The sequence below is a fragment of the Tamandua tetradactyla genome, chromosome 5, assembly GCF_023851605.1.
Source record: "Tamandua tetradactyla isolate mTamTet1 chromosome 5, mTamTet1.pri, whole genome shotgun sequence".
NCBI classification, from domain to species: Eukaryota; Metazoa; Chordata; class Mammalia; order Pilosa; family Myrmecophagidae; genus Tamandua; species Tamandua tetradactyla.
The window spans coordinates 10,988,312-11,004,174 of NC_135331.1; the positions used below are offsets into that span (position 1 = coordinate 10,988,312).

The 15,863-nt window shown below is 35.8% G+C and overlaps 1 protein-coding gene across 2 annotated transcripts in view; it reads left to right on the forward strand.

Annotated features, from left to right (window-relative positions):
* ATP2A2 (ATPase sarcoplasmic/endoplasmic reticulum Ca2+ transporting 2) overlaps positions 1–15,863 on the forward strand; it is a 61,347-nt gene that overhangs the window by 17,791 nt on the left and 27,693 nt on the right. The gene's annotated exons all lie outside the window — the stretch shown is intronic.

Here is a 15,863-nt window from a genome sequence, read left to right on the forward strand (position 1 = left end):
GCACCTTCAGGGCAGAACTGTGTAATTTTCCCCACTGTAATCTTGCTGAGCATAGCATGTAAGAAGCTCTCAGTGAATGATCATCTTGAATCAGAAGTATGGGATATATTCAGCTAATTGTAAGCATGCTTATTGTGCAGCTTCTGTGCAGAACAGAAAATTAAAGTCTATGTACATTCAGTAATAACAGCTAAACTTAGGGTAGATGTCAGGTGACTCTGATATGCAGAGCTTGCAGATGCCTGGCTTTTAACGATCAGCCTCTTGGCTGTTCACATTTTACAGTTCACATTTACGGTTGTTTACATTTTACAATTGAGGCTTTCCTCTGCCTTCAGCTACAGTTAATTTGCTAGACAGTGTATGGTGTACTTAACAAATATATGCACAGCATATGTGTCAGTCATATTTCAATTTATTGGAGGGCCAGATCACAGTTTTTTTTTAAACATCACCTTTCATTGAGCTGTAATTCACATTATAAAATTTACCTTTTAAAGTGTACAATCAATGGCTTTTTAGTATATTTAGAGTTGTGTAATCATCACTGCTGTATAATTCCAGAACGTTTTCACCACCACCACTAACCCCAAGATCTTATACCGTTAGCCCCTCCAACTAGCCCCTGGTAATGACTGATCTCCTTTATGTCTGTGGATTTGCCTTTTCTGATCCAAATATACAAATGGAATCATACAGTATACACCTTAGAACTGGCTTCTTTCACTTGGCCTATTTTCAAGGTTCATCCATGTTGTAGCAAGGATCAGTATTTCATTCCTTTCTATAGCCTAATGATCCATTGTATGGTATACCATATTTGTCCATTCATCGGTTGAGCGTTTGGATTGTTTCCACTTTTTGCCTATTACAAATAATGCAGCTGTGAACATTCATGTATAGGTTTTGGGGTGGACGTGTTTTCATTTCTCTTGTGTTTGTATCTAGGCATGGAATTTGAGGCTCATATGGTGACAGTGTTTAACATTTCAAAGTACTGCTAATCTGTTTAACCCAAGTGGTTGAATCATTTTACATTTCCACCAGCAATGTATATGAGAGTTCCTGTTTCTCTACATCCTTGCCAGTCCTTACTAGGGTCTTCTTACTAGGATCTTCTTTTTCTTTATTTGAGAAGTTGTGCATTTATAGAACATTCATGCATAAAATACAAGCTTCTATAAACTACTCAATTAACACCTTGCATTGGTATGGAACATTTGTTAAACTTAATGATAGCACATTTTAATAAGTGTAATATTAACTGTAGTCCATGGTTTAGGTTAGGGTTCACTGTGTAGTGATTTTTTTTTTTATGGTATTCTGTTACCATATACACAATCTAACATTTCCCCTTTTAATCACATCCAGATATATATATTTCAGTGCTGTTAATTTCAATGCCATGTTACCATCAACATCATCCATTACAAAAATACTATCATCATTCCAAATTTTATTTTATTTTATTTTTGCATGGGCAGGCACGGAAATCAAATCCAGGTCTCCAGCATGGCAGGTGAGAACTCTGCCTGCTGAGCCACTGTGGGCCACCCCATTCCAAATTTTATTTTATTTTGGTCTTCAACTGATATCTCATTGTGGTTTTGATTTCCCTAATTTCCTAATGGTAAGCATCTTTTCATGTACTTACTGCCCATTTTTGTCATCTTTGTAGAAATGGCTATGCAAATCCTTTGCCTATTTTTTTAAAAAATATTTTTATTGTAAACCTTAACAAACAGACATTCTTGACATAGTTACAATCAGTGGTTCACAGTTTCATCACCACATTTTTTAAAATTTATTTATTAATTAAAAAATGAAACAAAAAACAACATACATAATCAGTAATTCACAATATATAATATATATGCAATATATATTATATATATATGCAATATAGTTGCATATTCATCATTTCTTAGAACATTTACATTAATTCAGAAAGAGAAATAAAAAGACAATAGAAAAAGAAATGAAATGAACACAGGAAAGAAACAAAAAAAAAAGATTATACCTACCATACCCCTTACCCCTCGCTTTCATTGATCACTAGCATTTCAAATTAAATTTATTTTAGCATTTGTTCCCCCTATTTATTTTTATTCCATATGTTGTACTCCTTTGTTGACAAGGTAGATAAAAGGAGCATCAGACATAAGGTTTTCACAATCACGCAGCCACATTGTAAAAGCTATATCATTATACAGTCATCTTCAAGAAACATGCCTATTGGCACACAGCTCTATGTTTCAGGTACTTCTCTCTAGCCACTCCAATATACCATAAACTAAAAAAGGGATATCTCTATAACAGGTAAGAATAACCCCCGGGATAACTGCTCAACTGTTTGAAATCGCTCATCCACTGACACTTTCTTTTGTCTCATTTCTCTCTTCCCCCTTTCAGTCAAGAAAGTTTTCTCAATCCATTGATACCGAGTCCCAACTCATCCCATGATTTCTGTCCCATGTTGCCAGGGAGATTTACAGCCCAGAGAGTCATGTCCCATGTGTGTGGTGGGGGAGGCAGTGAAGGGCAGTGAGTTCACTTGCTGTGTCAGCTGAGAGAGAGGCCGCATCTGAGCAACAAAAGAGGTTCTCTAGGGGGTGACTTTTAAGCCTAATTTTAAGTAGGCTTATCCTATCCTTTACAGGGATAAATTTCATAGAGGCAAATCCTCAGATCAATGGCTGGGCCTATTGATTTGGTTGTCCCCACTGCTTTCAAGATTATTAGGAGTTCTCCAAATGGTGAAGTTGAGTATTTCCCCTTTTCTCCCCTTTGCAAATACTTCTTTATTCACTGTTCAAATCAGTCTGGGTTTACCTATTTTTTAATGCAGTTGTATTGAGAAATATATTCACATACTATATAATCATTCAGATTGTATATATGTGGTTCATAGTATCATCATATAGCTGTGCATTCATGATCATAGTTGATTTTTTGAGCATTTTCAAATTACTCCAAAAAAAAGAATAAAAGTAAAAATATAAGTTAAAAAACAAATCCTGTTCCCTCTCTCTCCCCTATTTGTTTATTTCTTATCTTTTTTTTTTTTTTTTACTTACTCATGTGTCCATATACTGGATAAAAGGTTTTCACGGTCTGTCACAGGTTTTCACAGTTACACTGTAAAAGCTTTATAGTTAGCCAATCATCTTCAAGAATCAAAGCTATTGGATTACAGTTTGACAGTTTCAAGTATTTCTATCTAGCTACTCCAACACACCAAAAACTGAAAAGGGATATCTATACTGCATAAGAATAAACTTCAGAATGACCTCTCAACTGTATATGAACTTTTCAGCCACCGAAACTTTGTTTCGTTTCATTTCTCCCTTTTGGTCAAAAAGTCTTCTTCAGCCGTATGCCAAGCTCAGGCTCATCCCCCAGAATCATGTCCCATGTTGCCAGCGAGATTTACACCGCTGAGAGTCATGTCTCAAGTCGGGGGAATGGGTATTGAGTCCACCTATGGAGTTGGCTTAGCGAGGCCACATCTGAGCAACAGAGGACGTTCTCTGGGGGTGATTCTTAGGCACAATGTGGGCTTACTTTCTCCTTTGCAGGAATAAATTTCATAAGGGCAAGCCCCAAGATTGAGGACCTGGCCCATCAAATTGGCAGTTCTCAATAATTATAATAGGTCTCCCCCAGGTGGGGAAATTTAATATTTCCACCTTTTTCCCCACTTCACAAGGCGACTTTGCAAATACTTTTAAATCTTCAGCCCAGATTACTCTGGGATGTATCAGGCCATCTCTCCAACCTCTGCAAACCAGTAAGATCTTGCTTCTTATCCAAGGTTCCTTGAAGTTATGGTATTTGAATAAACTGACCTTATAAGTTAAATTAGATGGTATTAATACTGAAAATATACATTTTGCACCAAATAAACATCTCTTCTTTGGTCTCAACAGAGATTGAAGTTTTAAAATAAAGTCAGTATCATCCTTTACCAATGTCATGATTTACCTTGGTCCTACCCAGATCAGCTTGTTTCATATCTCTAATTGAAGTCTGATCTCTTTTTCAGTATTTTTAACAGTTGCTGTATGGGATAATGCTCACTTTCATAGCTGCACAACGCTAACTCTGAGTCTCAGGTGTCACACAAATACCTCAAATTACAGGAAATGACCAGGTTATACACGAAGAGCTCAGCATCTCAGAATTTAGAAATAACAATTACAACTCTGAAATAGATGGAACTGCTGTAGAGCTTACAATCTAGGAACCTCTTCATTAGGGCTTCACCTGATAGCCTTTGCTCTCGAATTCAGTTCTCAGAATTTGCACAATATAGTTAGTTAGTCCATGTTAGTGAGGTTCATGTTTCATTTAGCATACCTTAAGAATCATCTGCCTAGTTACATGCCTCACAACTTCACCTGTTTTAGTTGGGTTGTCTTTTTAATGTTGAGTTGTAAGAGTTCTTACATCTATCTTGGCTACCAATCCCTTACCAGATACGTAATTTACAAAACTTTACTCCCATTCTGTAGTATGTCTTCACTTTCTTGATAGTGTGTTTTGTAGCACAAAAAGTTTTAATTTAACACTACTAAAAAGTAGTGTTTGTTTTGTCTTGTCACTTGTGCTTGTGGTGTCATATCTCAGAAACTGTTTTCTTTGTACCTCAAGATTTTTTATATGGTTTGATGTGGGGGATCCAATTTCATTCTTTTGCATGTGGATATCTATTTTCTCAACATCATTTGTTGAGACTATACTTGGTTGAATTTTCCTAACACCTTTGTCAGTTCAATTGATTATAAATGTATTTCTAGAATCTGAATTCCATTCCATTGACCTTAAGACTTTTATGCCAATACCACCCTGTCTTGATTACTGTTGATTGGATGTGTGGATCCTCCAACCTTTTTTCTTTTTCATGATTGCTTTGGCTATTATGGGTCCCTTGCATTTCCACATCATTGACTTGTGATATAATTCTGAGGCATATACAGTAAATTATATGGAACATTTGGGGAAAAATATGTTGTGAATACTTGACATGGGCCAGATACATGGTGCTTAAGATTTTTTAGACTATATACGTTGAGGTTTTTCACTTAGATTCCACTTACATCTGGATTAATAACCTGATTGACCTTGAAAGTTGACATTTAACTCAGTAATTCAGTTGCTTGAAACTGTAGAAATGAACTTCAACACTAAATGCAGATGTTAAGTTTTATGGTCAAAGTGTTATTCTCACAGCTCATGGGATAATTAAATAACATGAATTGTGCTTTTTAGAGATGGTAACTTGTTTTTATTTAAATTATAAATAGCTAGAGCTTAGGTCTTTCTGGTAGCTAGAAGTAATGGAGAATATTGTGAACTATTTTGAACATAAAAGCTAGTTCTTATTTGCCATTTTGATACTTGCAGAAAGGAACAGACCTTTTTCTTTGGAATGTAAGAGTCAACTCCTGGTTTTAGGTGATAAAGCTCTTTTTGTCAGCTCTCTGAACACATGATTTTTTTGTTGTTGTTGTTCTTTGCATGGGCAGGCACTGGGAATCAAACCCAGGTCTGTCTCCTGCATGGCAGGCAAGAGCTCTGCCATTGAGCCACCATGGCCCACCTCCACTGAGCCACCGTGGTCTGCCTTGAACACATGGTTTTTGGATGGATGGTTCCACTGAGTTTCCTGAAGGCTAGACTGGTCGGAATAGTGTTTTATTTAGGGGTGCAGGATAGAGGGAGCTAAGGGAATTAAATGTTAGGTGTTGCTGTATCATCTAAAACCTTTCCAAGGAGTAAGCATGCATAGAAAATGCTTATGTAAACCTTAGAAATATCTAAAACTCAAGAGCCTAATAAAATTAATTTGACAAATACAGAGACCCACATGTGACCCACATGTTCATCTTCTGAAGCTGTAGTAATTTTGCTTTATCATAATGTGAGGAAAATATTTCTTTGGATGGATGAAAACCAAAGTAGTACAAACAGGTATAATTTATAAGAAATGATTGTCAACATTTTATGCTTTCTGCTAATATTATAACAATGTGGTTCAGTGGCAGAATACTTGCCTTCCATGCAGGAGACCTGGGTTCAGTTCCTGGACCATGCACCCCCACCCCACCCCACCCTCCACCAAAAACAGTAAATCAAGCTATGATTACCATAAGAGTCCGGTTTTAGAGTTTTGGAAGTTTTGGTATATGCCCCCAAGGGGTTATTTATTGATTTCTCAAGGGCATGATTCTCAGGATTGTTTAAAACAAACTGCATGTATCTTGGTAACCCAGAGTTGACGAATAGCATGAGGACATAAATATCCTCAGATGACTTTTGTCCTGTAGTATGCTCTGGAGCAGATCATATTTTAAGGTTATATAAGTGATGGAGATGATATAATCTTCACATAAAATTGCATTTGCTTTAGAGCCTCTATGACAAATTAATTATGTATTTCCTAAAATGAAGACTGAATGTTCAGCAGTAGTGCTAGCAATTTCAGGATTTATTCAGAAATGAAAAGAATAATTGAATTTGGTGACTTTAAGGGAAATAAAAGTTTTACTTTTTATTTTTTTATCAGAGAACTTGTAGGGTTACAAACCATGCAAGAAAATACAGAGTTCCCATATACCTGACCCCATTATTATTCACGTTTGGCATTAATGTGGTAAATTGATGAGAGAATATTATAGTTATGCTACTAATTGCAGTCTGTAGTATACATTAGGGTTTACTGTGTTGTACAGTCCTATGGGTTTGTTTTGTTTTTTAATTTTTATTTTAGTAACATATGTATAACCTAAAACTTCCTGTTTTAGCCACTTTCAGGCATATAACTCAGTGGTGTTGAGTACATTCACAGTGTTGTGTTACCATCACCAGCGTCTATTATCAAAACTTTTCCATCACTCCAAACAGAAATTTTGTATCTGTTAGGCATTAATTCACCATTCCCTACTCCCATTCTGGCCCCTGGTAACCTGTATTCTAATTTCTGACTTTCTGAGTTTACTTATTCTAATTATTTCACATCAGTGAGAGCATAACATTTGTCCTTTTGTATCTGGATTATTTCACTCAACATGGATATTCATAGTACATTTATCCATAATGCCTCAAACTTTAAGCAACTGAAAATTTCAACAGGAGAAGAACAGTTAAACATTTTATAACGTGGCTATTCAGTGTCAAAGAACCTAATGATAAAAGCACTTGATTATAATAACCACTAATCCACACAACAGCTTGACAAATTCCGTAATTATTTTGAGCTAAAGATGCAAGCTCTTTATGGACTAAAGAGTCCATTCTGATTTATTTCCTTTTTATGAATTATAAGAAGTTGCGAAAATCTTCATGTTTTGACGGTCACCTTCCCCTAATGAGATTTAGTAACATGTATGAAGAGAGTAAAAAAGAGGAAAGACAAATTGTAAAAGAGAAGGAAGATTCAGTTCATTTAGAAGACCTGGATTGTTAGTCTGATTCTGCATTACACTGGACATGTAAATTAACCTCTGCAGAATTGTATAATTGGACTAGATTCTTTGATGGAACTTTTTGGCTCTAAGAGATGTTTGATTTAGATAATGTGGCCATATGGCATTTATTTGCTTGGGCGCATTTATTTGCCTGGGCTGTGAGTCCAGGTGGACTTTTGTTTGTAGAAAGCTGCTAGGATTTGAGAGGCTTGACTTTCAGCTTTCAGCAGACAAGGGTCTGTGTGCTTTTTCCTTAAAGGGCCAGCTGGTAAATATTTTTAACTTTAAGAACCACATATACTCTCTTTGGCAAAATCTCTTTTTAAACAACCCTTTAAAAATCTAAAAATAATTCTCGGAAATTCTAGGGTTAAAAAAACAAAAACAAAAGCAAAAAAAAACAAAACCGTGTATAAACAGGCCTCTTATTTGGCTAGCAGATTTAGTCCCTGGGCCACTGTAGTTTGTCAGCCCATTTAGAGCAGTACTTCCTAATAGCTTCATGTCCATAGGTACCTGGGGATCTTGTTAAAATGCAGGTTTCCGTTCTGTAGGTCTGGGATAGGACTTCATATAAGTAGAAGAGGTTAGTGTTGATGCATTCAAAACAGAAAGTTTTGAAACTAGGGCCATTTAGCATTGTCATGGTAGCTATGAACCAGAAGAAATGAATTCTAGGAGGACTTCCCAACCATTAGGTCGTAGTGGACCAGTTGATCTTGAAATTTGGTGTGATACTCAAAGAGCTGACTTTTCCTAATCTGAAATCATACCTTCTCCCTATGATGGAATAGAGGTCATAGTATCAGTAAGTGCCAACCTTTACATCCATGCCACGTCAATTAATTGTGAAGAGGCCTATGGCTATGGAGAACACCTTTCTTAAGTGTGACACAAAACCACCAAGATTGACACAATTGACCATGTAAAAATCTAGAATGACTTATGTTGGAGATAACATAAGAACTAAAAGACATAAAATAGTGTTAACAGTGCTCAGAAAAATACGTGTTTGGGAGTAAGAGAAGTGGTGAAGATATAAATTTAGAGGACATATGAATTTGTAGGGAAATTTTTATTCTACTTTTAGATTACTACAGAAGGAATGCAAGTCCACAAACACATTCACTGTATGACATTGTAATAGGAAAAATTAGAAACACCTAGATGACCATGAAAATGGGAGTTATGGTTAATTTAGTCTGTAGTTTGACTAAAATATTGTGACCTTGAGCCAAGTGACGTTTCTGTGCCTCATTTTCCTCATCTGAAAACTGGAAATGAAGATAACACCTCCTTCCTTAGAATTGCTTTGAAGATTAAGAGTTAGTAACTGTTAAAGCCCTTCTAGCAGTCCCTGCTATAGAATGATGAATGTTCTCTAATTTTTTAGCAATTATTAGTATGCAGCCATTAGAAAAGAATGAGACAGTTGTATATATATTTAGCGTAAATGAAGGTTTGTGATTTTAAATTCAGTGAGTGTTAAACAAAGAGAAGGATCTAGAAGATAAATACTGTTAACAGCTTATATATTTGTTGAATGAAGGTAATGCAAGATTTTCACATATATTAAAAACGTTTGTGCATCAAAGAACTTTCATGAACGTGAAAAGACAGCTTACTCAATAGGAGAAAATATTTAGGAACCATATAACTACTAAGGGTTTAATATCTAGAAAATATAAAGAAGTCAACACTAAAAAGACAACCCAGTTTTTAAAATGGGCAAAAGACTTGAATAGACACTTCACCGAAGAGGATATACAGATGGCCAGAAAGCACATGAAAAAGATGTTCAACATCATTAGCCGTTAGGGCAATGAAAATCAAAACCACAGTGAGATACCATTTCACACCCACTAGAAAGTTTGGCTCCTCTTAAAAATACAAGTCTTGGAGAGGATGTAAAGAAATAGAAACACTAATTCATTGCTGGTGGGAATGAGAAATTTGTGTAGCTTGTGGAAGACAGTTTAGTTTGGTGGTTCTTCAGAAAGTTAAGTTTAGAATTACCATATAAGTTGGCAATCCTGCTTGTAGGTATATACTCAAAGGAAGTGAAAGCAGGGGATCAAACTGATATTTGCACGCCAATGTCCACAGCCATGCTATTACAATTGCCAGAAGATAGAAACAACCCAGCTGCCCATCAGTTGATGAATGAATAAACAAAATGTGCTGTATACATACAATGGATTATTCAGCTGTAGAAAGGAATGAAGTCCTGATGCATGCGATAGCATGAATGAACCTTAAAGACATCATGCTGAGTGAAATAAGCCAGACACAAAAAGGCAAATATTGTATAGTTGCACTTACATAAAATATCTAAAATAAGCAAATAAACAAAATAAGAGACAGAAAGTAGGATTACATGTTATTGGGGTGGTGGTAGGGCAATGTGTGGGTGTTGTAGAGTTGCATTTGGGTTGATTGTAAAGTTTTGGTGATAAGTGGTGGTAATGGTAGCACTACATTGTGACCATAACACCACTGAATTACATGAGTGAATGTGATTTAAGGGGGACAAATTTTAGGCTGTATATGTTAAACTAGAATAAGAATTTAAAAATAAAGCATACGGCTGTAGAACAGAAACAGTGAACCCTATTGTAAATTATGGAATATTGTTAATACAATTATACAAATGTTCTTGCATGAATTGTTGTGGGGTAGCTGATGTCTGGGGGTAAGTGGCTGTACTGAGTCAGTCACACAGACACAGAGCACACAGCACACGACTCGGGACAACACTCAGGGAAGAGTGGAAGGCGTCCGCTTTATTGAAGAAGTGCACAGGCTTATATAGGCTGGGAGCATGCAGGAACACGTGTCGGATGGGGATTGATGGCCGTTGTTGCTAGGGCAGAGGGCAGATTTCTGGGATTGGTCATCATTGTTGCCTTGCATCAGCCACAGCAGCCAGGTGAGTAATATTTTATGGCTTCTCCAACAAATTGTAATAAATGTCCCACACCAATGTAAGGTGTTAATAATAGGGTAGGATATGGGAACTCTGTATTTTATACATGATTTTTTTGTAACCTACAAATTTTCTAATAAAAAATATATCTTTTATATAATGTATAAATGTATAAACATTGATTACTTTTGTAATCAAAAAAGGAAAAAAGCTGGAATCTGTCTTGATAGGTATCAAAGTTCTACGCCCTGTGCCCTAGCTTAGTGCCCGTGCTGCCTATATGCCATCTAAGGAATGGCTGTCTTCTAGTAACTGGAAACTTGTGTATTCTGGCCAACGTGCCATTTTCAGTCTTTTTTTTTTTTTTAATCAAATATTCTTTATAAGCTAAAATCCACTTCTGTTCTATACATTAGTTTTTTATTTGGGGCCACACAGACATTTAATTCATCTCCATATGATGGTCTCTTAGGTATTTGAAGGTAAATCAGTTATTGTGTTAGAGCTGGAGAGGAACATACAAACGCTTTACTTTAGAGATGAACATACAAACCCATATTTTAGCAATGAATTTGTAATTTATCTAAGAGCATGTGGCAAGTATTGGTAGAACTAGCAGTCTTAAGTGTTTAACAATATCGTGTATCCTAAAATTTTTATTTCCAAAGTAGTCTTGGCTCTTTAGTTACTCTAGTAGTTATTTTCAAACCTTTACTACCTTGATGGCTCTTTGATGCCCAGACTCAAAAATACTGTTATGTAAATGGAGTCTCATACACTGGAAACTTTTCTTCTGCTCTTACAACTTAAGGAAACTTTGCCAATTTTTGTCCTACCAGCTAAAATCCTGAGTCTTTCTCACCTGTGGGGCCCCTCCTCACCCCCAGACACACATCTGTAATCCTCTGTTCCTGTAGGGTTTTTGTTTGTTTGGGGAGTTTTCTTTTGTTCCAAATGTAGAATTTACACACGTATCACTATTTGACCTCATTCAGCTGAATTAGGTCTGAGACCCCTTTGGATCTTGTTTTTTTTTCTTTTTCCTAGTTTTGTAACGTTCTTGAACTAGATAGTTATCATCATAAATTTTTGATGCTTGTATATTAAAGGAAATAAAGTGTGCCATTTCTTCATTGACAGATGTTTTGTTCACTCATTCTGCACCGGGCATGCTGGTAGGGACTAGGAAAAGTGACTGACTCTGCTTTGTGGGATTTCTGGTCTAGGGGAAGGCAGATGGAGTAGAATGTGATGAGTGTTGAAAACGAAAGGACAACCCTTTGTAGACACGGATCTGGTCTGGGAGTTCAAGGAGAGCCTATTTGGGAAGGGAGGAGAAGCAGTATGGGAAGAAATTTGAGGACTTTGAGGAACTGAAGTCCATTGTGTCTGAAGCTTGGAAGGCGAGAGAGTGGTGAGAGGTGAGCTGCAGTTGCATCTTGAAGGGTGTTAACTATGATAGAGATAATAGATTTTATCTGAAATCTTGTAGGAAGAAACCATGGAAAGATTTTAAACGAAAAGATGATTATATTGGCAGTTTTGAAAGATAAAGCCTATTATTAAAGACAATACTCACAAAAATCAGATTGAGAGAAAAAGTACTTATTGTGTTATGGCAATTTAAATTGCTCACCCTGAGGCCTGGAAATAGTTTTAAGTAGGCAAAGACAGTTTCTCAAGTGAAGGATTTCATTCATTCTGCCTGACTACAAAATTTGTGACTCAAATTGGAAACAGTGATAACGTGCTGAGTCACCGTTAAATCTTTAAGTAATTTAGTTTAATTAATTCTGTCTTGCTTTTCTTAGGGCGCATTTAAACTTAAAAACAGTAGCATTTAGGATGCAATTTCTGATCTTTTGTATAGTTTCTTCCTAGAGAATATTTGCATAACTCCTTGATGGGATTTGTCATGATAAATTAGATTTTGTTTTTTAAGCTGTCTTTTAACTCCTTGTAAATCCATAAAGTATTACTTTGAAGATCTAGTTCAGAGTCAAAATAATCTGTTTATTGTAATATCAGGTTAAAGAGCTCTGGACTTATGTAAGCAACAGATGTCAGATACACAAATAGAAGGTAGTTTATATAAGTATAATAAGAATAATTCTCTTATCACACCTGCCTAGATGACAGAGACAGGGAAAAAAAATTAGAGGGATAAACTGTGGCATATTCCTTGGCTAGAGTAAGAATTTTCTACTATCGCTTGCCCTTGGGGCAGAGACGTGTCCTATTAAGGAAATATTGCTGGTTGTGACCATCAGAACAGTGCAGCCTATTCCTTGCACAGGATCATCTGTCTGGGATTCACTGAAGCCTGTGGACAAAGGAGGGTTTTTAGGTCTTAGTTTAGAAGGTATTCCATAGATCTTTACTTTCATGGGTCTGTATTTTTTAGAGAGCCTGCTGCCTGATAGATTCAAATCCTAAATCAAGTCTTTTTTGTTTTTTTGCTCCCAGTAGCCTTTTTTATTGAGAAATCCTCACACACATAGATTCCATACATGGTATATGATCAATGTAAATTAAAAACAAATTATAAACAGAAAGTGTGAAGCAGAGGCACACAGCAAGTTGAAGTCTCCCATGAGTTAAGGATCCTGAGGCAGACTTCTTTTACTTCCTAGCCTTGATTTCCTGTCTGTAAAATGAGGATATAGTTTGGTCAAGATGATGGGAGAGTCTCTAGCTAAGAGAGTACTGTAATGTGGCAAGTTTAAAAATAACATTTTGGATGTATGCTTTAACACCTTTCTATAAAGAGATCAGTTTAGAAAACAAATGATAGGTAAACCTTCAGTCATACATTTCACAGTGTTTTGAGGCTTAGGGGTCCCCTTGGCCGGGAGAGGCAGACTTGGTGCAAGAGAAGTGGCACATGGTGAAGGCTTTTCTAAATGAGCCCTTCATGGCATCTAGGACCCTCATAGTCATGGATTTTTTCCTTTTATTGATTTTATTTTTTATTGTGGCAATGTATATGCAACATAGCATTTCCCATTTTAACCACCTTCAAGATACGATTCAGTGCTGTGATCACCACCATCCATTACCTAAATTTTTCCATCACCCCAAACAGAAACTCTGTATTCAGCTTTGCTTCCCCCATTTCCCTTCCTCTCTTGGTAACCTGTAATCTGCTTTCTCTCTGTGAATTTGTATATTGTAGTTATTGCGTGTAAGTGAAATCATATGACATCTTTTTTGTGTGTCTGACTTAATTGCATTCAGCATGAAGTTTTCAAGGTTCATCATGTATCAGAGTCTTGGTTCTTTTTTGGCTATTGTGAATAATGCTGTGGACATTGGTGTACAGCTAAGTGTTGAAGTTCCTGCTCTCGGTTTTTGGGGGTGTACATCTAAAAGGAGCTGTATTAATTTTTTTAAAGCACATTTGAAGGACTTTTTAAAAAATGCATTGGGATTCCATCCCAAATGCAGTAAACCAGACTCTTGAGTCAGTCTTGAGAATCTGTAGTTTTTAAAAGGTCCCCAGATTGTCTTTTCTTTTTACTTCCTAATAATTAATTGCTGTCCAATTAGAATGACAGTTGTAAGATAAGAAAAGCTGAGGAGTGCTTGAGATCAATTTTTTATTTATTTTAATTTTTTATTAATTAAAAAAAATTACAAGAAGCACAAACATTCCCAATACATACACTCAGCAATTCACAATATCATCACATAGTTGCATATTCAATTGAGATCAATTTTTAAGGAGTTTTTCCAGGTTATTTTTCCACTAGTATTTGACATTTGAAGCAATTAAATGAATATCTGGAAAAAATTAAATGTATAGCAATGCTGTTTCTGTATGGCTAAGAGATGCTCCTCATGTATTGATACAGATTTTAGGGGAGAAAGTAGTTGGTTTTCTTTATAATTAATGCTAGTTTCTTTATAATGAATGCAATAATTTTAATGCAGCCCATGTATATATAGTATGGTCTCACCTGAGATTTAGCCCGGAAATGTATTGCCTCAAAAATGTATTTTTCCATCTATTTCAAATCCTCTGTGCTTCTGCTGAAACACAGCAAAATAAATTGCAAGGTATTCCTTTGCATCATCTTATAGTTTGTCCTCATATTTATATGAGAATATGAGTTATAATTTATATATGGAATTAAGTAGAACAAAGAGATTCAACTTGGAATATAAAATCAGATACTGTACTGCTTCAATTAAAATTGCTGGCATATGCTCATCTGTCATCTGCCACAGTGATAGTTTTCATAGATTGTGGGAACCTCTGCAGTACTGGACAGAAATCTTCTGGTTCATGTACGATTGTGACATAAATCTCCTCAGACATCAAAGGTTCCATGTTCAAGTTATTCTTCCAGTTGGACTCAAATGTTCCATCATTTAGTTTGTACTATTTTCTTTTCATGTTCTGAGGCTCATGGGATAAAGCTAATTGTGACAATCAGAAATAATAAGAATAAAAGACTTTTTCATTTGGTTTTAAATTTTCATCTTGATGGAAACTATTTTAGCCATTGAAAGTCACTAAAGTTTAGACTATGGTTACTTTATTTTCTTGATCAAAAGATGTGTTTCCTTCAATGTAGTATGACCAAAATTGTATTAAAATGAAAGGTTTATTCAGTTTTGAATATTGCTATTTGTTGCATAAGCATTTCCAGTAGGAATTTTACAACTTAATGTGTCCCTGCAATCAAATGCAAGGGTGATCTTTGCCTCTGGAGATTATGTGCTGATTGTTTCCTTCCGTGGTGCCTTGTAACCACATTACCTACTTTTGCTGCAGGTTTGTTTCATGAACTACAGCTTAAAAAGCAAGACCATACTTTCCTTGAATTTAAAATTTCTGGAATGCAGAAAAATGCAAACTAAATTGAAGGTTTAATAAGTGAAATAAATCTTCTCAGACAGAATGGCCATTTGGCCAGTGAATGTAACCAGTGTTGTAACCAGTGTTGTAACTCAGTATGTAGTCTAGAAAATGTGAACTTTACCTTCTGTAATTCTAGGGAAATTTACTTTTTATCAGTTCTAATTTTTAGCTATCTTTGCATAAGACTTCCCAAACCACCTTGGTTACCTTTCAGAAAGATGGAAAGTTGTTGCATCTTTATTTTTAGTATCTAGTTGGCTTTGGTGGTATGGTGTCAGTTTTCCCCATTCAACAATATTTAAAGACATCTAATGTTTTGGTTACTGTTTTCAAGATGTGAAACTTGGCTTGATCTGTTACTGGGTCTGCATTGTAGATTTTATTTTGTACAAATCTAGGAAAGGGGCTAAGAAATGAACACTTGAGCTGTTAAAGGAACTATTCGGCCCAGAAAAGAAGATTTTGTTGACTTTAAAAAGATCTTCCAGAGGTTATGCAAGTATTAATTCATTTATTTGATAATTCAGAATTCAAAGAAAACTTAAAGGTACAAAGTGAAAGGTCTCCTTTCCTCCCATGCTCCAGCTACCCAGTTACCAGT